Source organism: Xyrauchen texanus, chromosome 42 (assembly GCF_025860055.1).
Source record: "Xyrauchen texanus isolate HMW12.3.18 chromosome 42, RBS_HiC_50CHRs, whole genome shotgun sequence".
Lineage (NCBI taxonomy): Eukaryota > Metazoa > Chordata > Actinopteri > Cypriniformes > Catostomidae > Xyrauchen > Xyrauchen texanus.
The window spans coordinates 29007330-29018240 of record NC_068317.1 but is presented as its reverse complement, the minus strand read 5'-3'; positions in this window follow the sequence as shown (position 1 = coordinate 29018240).

Here is a 10911-nt window from a genome sequence, read left to right as displayed (position 1 = left end):
TGCCCATGTGTTGCTCTGAACCGTTGGTGAAAAAACGGAAAGGATGTTCTGAGATCAGCGAGTCGCTTAGTGCGACTTGCAACTGTAACGAAAAAAAAAAATAATCTAAACAAAATATAGCCTGTTTAAGATTACGAAAATACTGAAAGTTTAAGACTGTGAATCTTATGTGTTATGTTTTTTAAAGAGTATTTATCCACTTATTTACTTGTGAAATAATGGCAAAATTAAGGTAGCCTACCTAAAATCCTGTGAGGTTATCCCTTAACAATATTTTTACCTTCCATGCAGGGGCGTCACTAGACCCCTTTTTACTGGGGCACGTGCCCCAGTATACATCTGCTGTGCCTCAGTAAAATCTCTTTGAGAAGTTTGAGTTTTAACAATTTACTTTATAGGCTATGTTAGTGCGCTTGCAATAACCAAAGCCACCGCAGTGCGCACAACCACACTGACAAGTCCAGGGGCCGGTTGCACCAGCTATACGTACATTACAACTTAGCCTAGTTGTGGTGTAAGTGGGCACTAAGTCACAATTTATGCACTACTAAATATTTGAGCGTTGCACCATTAAACTTAGGTAGAACATAACACTACGTATGAACTAAATATTTACGGAAGCCTCTGACCAGGAGTAATGGTTGGAATAAAAAAGCAGACTCGTTTAATGACATCAACGTGCTCATGTTTTGCGTGATAGTCATCAATCATTTCGACATATATTATGATGTTGGCATTTACACTTGTTTACATTTACAAGAGAGAAAAAACGTACCTTCAAGCGGCTCTTCTGCATGAAACCGTTCAAATGGTGCAGTTTTCAGGGTGCGTCGTCTGGTTTCAAGTGTCAACATATACAAAATATATAAGATATTAAAATTTATAAATGTCTATTTTTTTTCCAGCCTGTTGTATTATCATTTATTTATCACCCCTTATTTATTTTAGATACAGTTCCTATATATTGTTATATACACAGGGCAAATATACTATTTATTAAATCTACTTTTATTACAGATCGTATTTTAATGGGGATATAATTTATTACAGCTGATAGTTACTCGAACAAACAAGGTTTGGACATCAACCATAGTGAGATAAAACTGAAATTCACAGCTTTTTACCGCTTCTGTGTACATACAGTATTTGCAGGCTGCTTATTGGAAAAATAAGCGTAAACGTCATATTATGCGACTTCACATTACTTTATAGAGCATTTACAACCTACTAGTTAAGTCTTGCCTTAAGAAGATGTGGTGCAGCCAAATTAAGCACTGACTTACAAAATATCTAACTAGTTACTAAGCCCTTAGTGTGAACTTTACATCCTAACTTACGTGAGAACTTATGCACGCAAGTCAGAATTGAGGTATAGGCTATGAAAACATGATGAAACTAAAGTAAGTTTCTAAATAATACCGATTATCTTATTTTGACTCCAACATTATTGGCTCCTGTAGACGGACATCAGAAAATTATTTGTACAAAGCAGGGACAGGAAAGCAGAAAGAAGAGATAAGTTTAAGGGAGGTAAGACTTGATAAACAAACTACATCCTCAGCCGTCAGAGTCAGGTTTCAGACATCAGATGAAAAAGCATCAAGTCTAAGGAAAACCTCTGTGAAGTCTCAGAATTGCAGAGAAAATAAACACATTTCTGTGTTCTGTAGTGCTGTCTTTTATTGTGTATGATAACATTGAATCAATCTTTTGCATATTAAATTAATAATTTAATTAGCTGGTGCTAAATTAGGACACTACATAAACAGTTGGCAGTAACTATGGCTGCTATGTGGTAATTACCTAGCGACTAAAAAGGACTATAGTGTGGCTTGTTTTGAGTTGTTGTTGCAAGTAAACTTAGTGAGTTTCAAACATCAGTTTAAACTTACACCAATTGTGTTAGCTAGCTATGAATTTATAGAAATGACTTCTGCATTTCTAAAGTTAGAGATAGCTCAGCTAGTTTCACAAGCTAGCAAACTCAACCAGTTTAGCTACTGTAAGGCGGGTGCCAGTGAGTCTGGGCTACTCCTCGAGAAAACAAAAGAATCTCATGAGAATTAACATCTGAACTCTCTCTTGCATATGTAACAGCAACATCCGAGATGCAACACGCTGTGCAGCTAACACCTCCCTTTTAAAGTCTCTTCATCTCACTCCTCCTCCTCACTTAAAGCTCACTAAAAACCTATGCAATGTGAAGTGTGTACAAAAAAGTAACTATAACATGTTTGGTATCATTTAAAGTCTCTCAGTGCACCTGGTAAACTGGTCTCATCCTCCCAGCCATAATGAAAAGCAAAAAGAAGTAATAAAATATGAGAACTATGGTGTGCCCCTTAAAGGTGTGACCTCCCCCAGATCCTCCATACCTCCTGTATGTAAATCTACAGGAACCCCCTCAATAGGGGACCGAAATCTAATTATAATGACAGACACCACCATTTGGTATTGAATTATCTGGGTATTTAAGGAGATGTGACACATTGTTCAGGGTTCTCTGTAGTCAGACGATTCCACACAGTTTACCTAGCAACCAACTCTCTGCTCATTCTTAGAATTGTTTGTTTAAATCCGTTTCGTCTGAGGCCGTCTTGCCTGACTTTGGATAATGCAATTCCATAGACTTACTTGACAGAGGTTTTCCTGATGTGTAATGTGTAATATAGAAGAATGCAAATGTGCAAGAAAGTTTTCTCCAGTTTTGTTATTTGCATATACAGTGTATGCATTTTATGCCGTAAAACATGTTGACAATGTTCATGTACAGTATGTTGAAGATACTTAAATAATAGAAAGATTAATATCTGTACATATTTACCTTCCCTAGTACTTGTTGCAGTGTAGGAATAGTGGGTTAAGCAAAGGAAGTTTGTATAGTGCATTGTGTTGCACACTTCTTGCATGCAGTAGGCTTGAAAATAAAAAAGGTGATATGTATAATGGTGCCTGTGCCCCAGTAGATATACAGGTGAAACTCGAAAAATTAGAATATCATGCAAAAGTTCATTAATTTCAGTAATTGAACTTAAAAGGTGAAACTAATATATTATATAGACTCATTACAAGCAAAGTAAGATATTTCAAGCCTTTATTTGATATAATTTTGATGATTATGGCTTACAGCTTATGAAAACCCCAAATTCAGAATCTCAGAAAATTAGAATATTACATGAAATCAATAAAAAAAGGATTTTAAATACAGAAATGTCGGCCCTCTGAAAAGTATAATCATGCATATGTACTCAGTACTTGGTTTGGGCCCCTTTTGCATTAATTACTGCCTCAATGCGGCGTGGCATGGATGCTATCAGCCTGTGGCACTGCTGAGGAGTTATGGAAGACCAAGATGCTTCAATAGCGGCCTTCAGCTCTTCTGCATTGTTTGGTCTCATGTCTCTCATCTTTCTCTTGGCAATGCCCCATAGATTCTCTATGGGGTTCAGGTCAGGCGAGTTTGCTGGCCAATCAAGCACAGTAATACCATGGTCATTGAACCAGGTTTTGGTACTTTTGGCAGTGTGGGCAGGTGCCAAGTCCTGCTGGAAAATGAAGTCAGCATCTCCATAAAGCTTGTCTGCTGAAGGAAGCATGAAGTGCTCTAAAATGTCCCGGTAGACGGCTGCGTTGACTCTGGACTTAATAAAGCACAGTGGACCAACACCAGCCGATGACATGGCTCCCCAAACCAACACAGACTGTGGAAACATCACACTGGACTTCAAGCATCTTGGATTGTGTGCCTCTCCATTCTTTCTCCAGACTCTGGGACCTTGGTTTCCAAATGAGATGCAAAATTTGCTCTCATCAGAAAAGAGGACTTTGGACCACTGAGCAACAGACCAGTTCTTTTTTCTTTAGCCCAGGTAAGACGTTTGACATTTGAAACCCATGTCCAGGACCCGTCTGTGTGTAGTGGCTCTTGATGCAGTAACTCCAGCCTCAGTCCACTCCTTGTGAAGCTCCCCACACATTTGAATGGCCTTTTCCTGACAATCCTCTCCAGGCTACGGTCATCCCTGCTGCTTGTGCACCTTTTTCTTCCACACTTTTCCCTTCCACTTAACTTTCTATTAATGTGCTTTGATACAGCACTTTGAGAACATCCAACTTCTTTTGCAATTACCTTTTGAGGCTTTCCCTCCTTGTGGAGGGTGTCAATGATGGTTTTCTGCACAACTGTCAGGTCAGCAGTCTTCCCCATGATTGTGAATTCAACTGAACCAGACTGAGAGACCATTTAAAGGCTCAGGAACCCTTTGCAGGTGTTTAGCTGATTAGAGTGCGACACTTTAAGCCTACAATACTGAACCTTTTCACAATATTCTAATTTTCTGAGATTCTGAATTTGGGGTTTCATAAGCTGTAAGCCATAATCATCAAAATTATATCAAATAAAGGCTTGAAATATCTTACTTTGCTTGTAATGAGTCTATATAATATATTAGTTTCACCTTTTAAGTTGAATTACTGAAATTAATGAACTTTTGCACGATATTCAAATTTTTCGAGTTTCACCTGTATACGCCCCTGCTTCCATGGTTCCCATTGGATCATCAATATTTGTGAGATTTATTAGATCAGAATGTCTCCATTTTTAACTTCGGGGGGAAAAAAATCATACAGGTTTGGAACAACATGACAGTGAGTAAATGATGACAAAATTCTTATTTTTGAGTGAACTATCCCTTCATCATGCATCACTAAATAAGCAGATATGTTTTATAAAAAAAACATTTAGATAAATAGTAGCTGTTAGTTTATTATTATTTTACACATTATCTTTATTTTTATTAAAATACAGTACATACTTTGAAGCCAACATTCTGTAAAAACGAAATATACTCTGGCAGTCCAAAGTTTGGAATAATGTAGAGATTTTGCTGTTTTGGAAGGAGATTGGTTCTTTAATTCTCCAAAGTGGCATTTAACTGATCACAAAGTATAGTCAGAACATTACTGATGTAAAAAACAGCATCTCAATTTGAAAAAGTCATTTTTGATCAAAACTAGACAGCAGCCATCACTCCAACGCCTTATCCTTGAGTAATCATGCCAAACTGATAATTTGGTACAAGAAAATCACTTGCCTTTATCTCAAACACAGTTGAAAGCTATTTGGTTCATTAAATGAAGCTTAACATTGTCTTTGTGTTTGTTTTAATTTGCAGGTTCAAAGGTGTACACTACAGTCTTCAAAGACAAAGGACAACTGGCTGTAACAAGGACAGAAAGAGATGTGGAAGACCAGATGTACAACTAAACAAGAGGATAAGTACATCAGAGTCTCTAGTTTGAGAAATAGACACCTCACATGTCCTCAGCTGACAGCTTCATTGAATTCTACCTGCTCAACACCAGTTTCATGATCAACAGTAAAGAGAAGACTCAGGGGTGCAGACATTAGGGGAAGAATTGTGAAGAAAAAGCAGCTTTTGAAACAGAAAAAGAAAAAGAAAATGTTTGAGTGGGCAAAAAATCACAGACATTGGACAACAGATAATTGGAAAAAAGTGTTATGGATCTTAACCCCATTGAGCTTTTGTGGGATCAGCTAGACTGTAAGGTGTGTGAGAAGTGCCCGATAAGACAGTCACATCTATGGCAAGTGCTACAGGAAGTGTGGGGTGAAAGGTCACCTGAGTATCTGGACAAATTGACAGCTAGAATGCCAAGGATCTGCAAAGCTGCACGTGGAGGATTTCTATGATGAGAACTCTTTGAAGTAGTTTAAGAAGTTCAGAATTTTTTTGAATTTGTAATAGTAATTTATCACATTATTAATGTCCTGACTATACATTGTGATCAGTTGAATGCCACTTTGATAAATAAAAGTACCAATTTCTTTCCATAAGAGCAAAATATGTACATTATTCCAAACTTTTGGCTGATAGTGTATATATTTGACATAACAAAAATTGCCACAATTACTATTTCAATTTGATTCTAATGACTTTTCTGAAACCATAAGATTGTGTTAGGTTAATTTATTCTATTAACAGCCATAGTTACTCTTTACTGACATCTATAATATGCTCAATGGAGGTTGTAAGGCAAAATTCTCTGTAAAGCTGCTTTGGAGCAATATTGTTTCTCTTCATGCCTATACATATGAGCAGCGGCATGCACAGACCTCATCAGGGTCAGGGGCAGAAGGATAAAAATGAATAGTCTACGACTGGTCGACTGCGAATGAATAGGAACGCGTTCGACGCATGCACACTACAACTTCATTTTGAAACTGTGTCTTGTTTGGAAGGCTGCATGCTAGGTAGGATGCATTCTTTGAAGGCTGCAGTAGGGAGATGGCCTTAGTAGGACAAATGGAAATGGAACGTAACATGTGCTTTGTCTCGTTTGGAAGGATGCGTCCTCCAGAGGTCGCACTTGTTGGTTGCATACGTCATCAAGGCTGTCTCGTTTCAGAAAAGTGGGTTGGACACTTCGAATGCAACCTTCTTTCACGTGAATTCGGAGTTTACATGAGATGTATCCTTTGTGGGCACTCACAACCCACATTTCTTTGATTCACTGGAAATGTAAAAAAAAATGACGCCAATTTGCCCGTAAATATGATGTTCACCTCAGTAAATGGGTGCAGAGTATATAAAATATGTATAATTATATGAATATATAATTAAAATATAGTATTAGACTAAAAGTACACCTCAAAAATCTATTTTCTTTTCTCTTTACATCATTATAACTCACTTCAAATTTACCTCATACATTCCCTTCTAAAAGGACTTTGTTCCCTTTTCACTCTCATATAGGTTACGCTTGTTAAAGAGTGGCGTCCTGTCATAGCAACCATATTGTGTTCCATTTCCATTTATCCTACGAAGGCCATCTCGTTTACATGAGGCTTGTTTAAAGGAGGATGCTCAGTATACTGCAACCTTCAAAGGTCCTACCTAGCACGCAGCCTTCGAAATGAGACACAGCTATGTTTGTGTGATTCTTCTGTTGTAACCGTTCCGTAAGGGACTCGAACCGGCATCTCCGGCATGAGAGGCGGGTGCACTAACAAGGAGGCTAAAGGCTACAGCCTCTAGCATCAGATGCTAGTGCACCTCTTGAGGTCAGGAGAGTGAGGTTTATACACATTGCACAGCTATCTATCAGCTGGCCACCATTACACTCACTCCCCTAAACCTCACTCCCATCCTGTTCACGGCACAAATGTGATGCTCATGTTGTACCCGCTCTGTACGGGACTCGAACCGGCATCTCCGGCATGAGAGGCCAGTGAGATAACAAGCAGGCTAAAGGATGCAGCCTTTAACACCAGTCGCTAGTGCACCTCTTGAGGTCAGCTGGCCACTGTTACAGTTGCTATGAGAGCACGCCACTATTTAACTAGCGCAAGTGCTTTGAGTGAGAAGGGAACAAAGTCCCTCTGGAACGTAATATATGAGGTAGTTTTGTGCAGTCGAGGTGGTGCTCACGTCGTGGTTTCAGGTGTGGATGTTGCCATAGTTACAACCAACAAGGAAATTTGCCCTGGCAACACTCCATTAAACTAAAAGGCAACTGGCCAAAACAGATTTTAAACTAGGCTAGATGATCTTTAACTTCTTAACAAAATCTTTAACTGTTTATTTAGTCAGGGATGGATTACCGACCAGGCCAATGGGGCCAGTGCCCAAGGGACCTTGACTACCAGGGGCCCTTGACTGCCTGGGGGGGCCCTGGGCTTTAAGGTTGCGCAATCCAGTTTGGCTATCCCCCCGCTTGAAAACCCATCATCAATGAAAACGAATGCCCCCCAACAACTTTTGGCCATGAAATCGGATGCCATTATTATAAGAATTGAAAGATATTACTTTGCTGTATCTCGGAAGGACTATGAAGGTGATAAGTAATCAGAGAGAGCAAACCAACAAACCTCACACAGCTGCTAAACTCTCAGTCTATCCCTCCATCCACCCAAAAAGAAAAGGCACAAGTCAGTGGACAAAAGAACTACTCACTCTCTCATTTTAGATGGACTAATTTAGATTGTCAGAAAGACATGAGGATGAATATTCTATAAAAAAAATTAATATGCATTGGGGCTTTAGGTCTTATGCTCGGTGGAATGCTGATCCATATGGGATTATAATATATTATCATGGCAAACGTGTCTGCCTTGCGCTTCAGGAGGCTTTCTGAACAAAAACAGGATGAAGGCCAATTTGACAGTGATGAGGACCCACGAGCCATTGTTTTGTATTCAGCACACCAAGAATATGTAGCAGGCAGAGCAATCATAATCAGTGTCAAATATTTGCTGGTGTGTTTTCTGATATGCATACTACTCCCTAGTTGTACAAATACCTGTAGGTCTAATGATGGAAATAATTGCACCAACCGTGCAAGTAGAAAATCCTATTTGTGGCCTTATGTGCGATACACCACACTAACACATGTAACAACTCGTTTTGGGTTAACCACAAGATTACAATAAACACAATGTTACTTTGCTGAAGACTTTATAGCTTACTAGTGGACTGGTATGCAAAGCACTTCAAATATAGGCAGCAAATGCCTTGAAGGTCTTAGGTGCTAAAATTCAAGTCAAGTAATTTATTGTCAGGTGCACAGAGAAACAGGTTCCACTATCAAGTGAAATCCCTATTTAGCACTTCCACAAAACACCGTTGAGACTGAAACAGTAAATCTGCAAATACTGTATACAAATATAAAAAAAAGATTAAATGCCTACAGCCTCTAGCATCAGATGCTAGTGCACCTCTTGAGGTCAGGAGAGTGAGGTTTATACACATTGCACAGCAATCTATCAGCTGGCCACAATTACACTCACTCCCCTAAACCTCATTCCCATCCGGGTCACGGCACCAATGTGACGCTCATGTTGTAACCGGCATCTCCGGCATGGGAGGCGGGTGCACTAACAAGAAAAAAAGATGTATAATAAATATAAAAAAAGATTAAAATAAAAAAATATATATTTAATTTATGTGCACATAATAATGATAATAATAATTATCATTATTATGTGCACATAAATTAAATCTTTTTTTATTTTAATCTTTTTTTTCTCTGGTTATTATTAATACATTATTATTATTATAAAATAATATTTACACTACAAGGGAAAAGTTTGGAAACACATGACTAAATTTGTTTATGAACTTAAAAAGCTTTTGGACAAATGCTTGAAATTAGTTTAGCAGACAATTCTTTTTTTCTTTTTTACATTTTGGTCAGAAACATACAAATATGAATTATAAAGAATAAAATATAAATTAAAACAAATATTTTAAAACCTATAAATATGAGTAATTCATGTGCACATAATAATAATAATATATTATATAATATTTACTCCACCAGTCAAAAGTTTTGAAACACTTGATTAAATTTGTTTATGATCTTAAAAAGCTTTTGAACAAATGTTTGAAATTAGTTCTGTTTAACATTTTAGTCAGAAATATACAAATAGAAAATATAAATAAATATTAAAAAACGGTAAATATACTTTTATATGTATGTGCACAATAGTAATAATAATAATAGTAATAATAATAATAATAATAATAATAATAATAATAATAATAATAATAACTAGAAAAGAAAGTTTGTCGAGACAAACTTTAAGTTGGCTTGAGGTAGGGATAAGGTCCAGTGGTGGCTCAATGGTTAAGGCTCAGGGTTACCGCTCGAAGGTCGGGGGTTCAAGCCCCTGCACCACCAAGATCTTAATCTTGAAGAGATGAAGATATAAATATTATAAATAAATATAGATATAATAAATAAATGAATGAATACAGATATAAATATTGTATATACATATCAATATTGTAAATGCAGTCATTTAAATACATTTGATTGAATTTGATAGAAATAAAGATTTAATAGAGTGGCCCTCTGCATTTTAAGAGAAGCATAAAGCATGTTAATGCCCTCTGTTGGTGGCTCATATTTAAATTTTGACAGTTGGTTGCTCATCTGAAAATTCCATCAATGTAAGTGAATGGGATTTTCCAGTTTTTTACATGTTAATGTTTTTTTGACATGTTATTAACATGTCATTAACAGATGAGCCACCATTGGTGGCTCATCTGAACATTCCATCAATGTAAGTGAATGGCATTTTTACAGTTTTTGATCATCTGCTGTGGGAAAACCGTAAGTCCGATCAGTTAGCAAAGATATAGCACACTATTCGAGATTAGTCTGAAGGTCTGTGCCGAGTTTGGTGCATGTAGCTTAAAAGCTCTAGGAGGAGTTAGATATAGAAATTTCATCAGTACAATATCAGTAAGTTGGCTCTCACAAGCCAACTTAATGTGTGATATGTCCTTCAAGTAGTTTTAAAAATCTCTAAAAGATAAAAATAAAAAGACTGAAAGTAAAAAAGAAATATCTCTACAGTAAGCCAAGTGCCAGTGATGCCATCTGCTCTGACACAAATGGCAGTGAATAAGTGTAGGTGTCACACACATAAGAACTATAAAAACGAAAATAAGCATGATATAAATCAGCCATCAATGCATTTAAGTTCCCACACTGTAAAAATATTCTGTAATTTTAACAGTAAAATACTGTAAAAAAGCTACAGATATAAAATATTAATTGATCAACGAATATTAACTGTAAAATATACAGTAAAACATTTTAATATATTTTAAAAGACAATATAGTATAACCGGCAGTCATATCACCCTGCAGCTCTTGACTGGTTGCCCACTAAAGCCAAGCAGGGTTGAGCCTGGCCAGTACCTGGAGAAAACCAAGGTTGCTGCTGGAAGTGGTATTAGGGAGGCCCTAATAAATGCACACCCTACGGTCTGTGTGGGTCCTAATGCCCCAGTATAGTGATGGGGACACTATACTGTAAAAAGGCACTGTCCTTCGGATGAGATGTTAAACCGAGGTCCTGACTCTCTGTGGTCATTACAA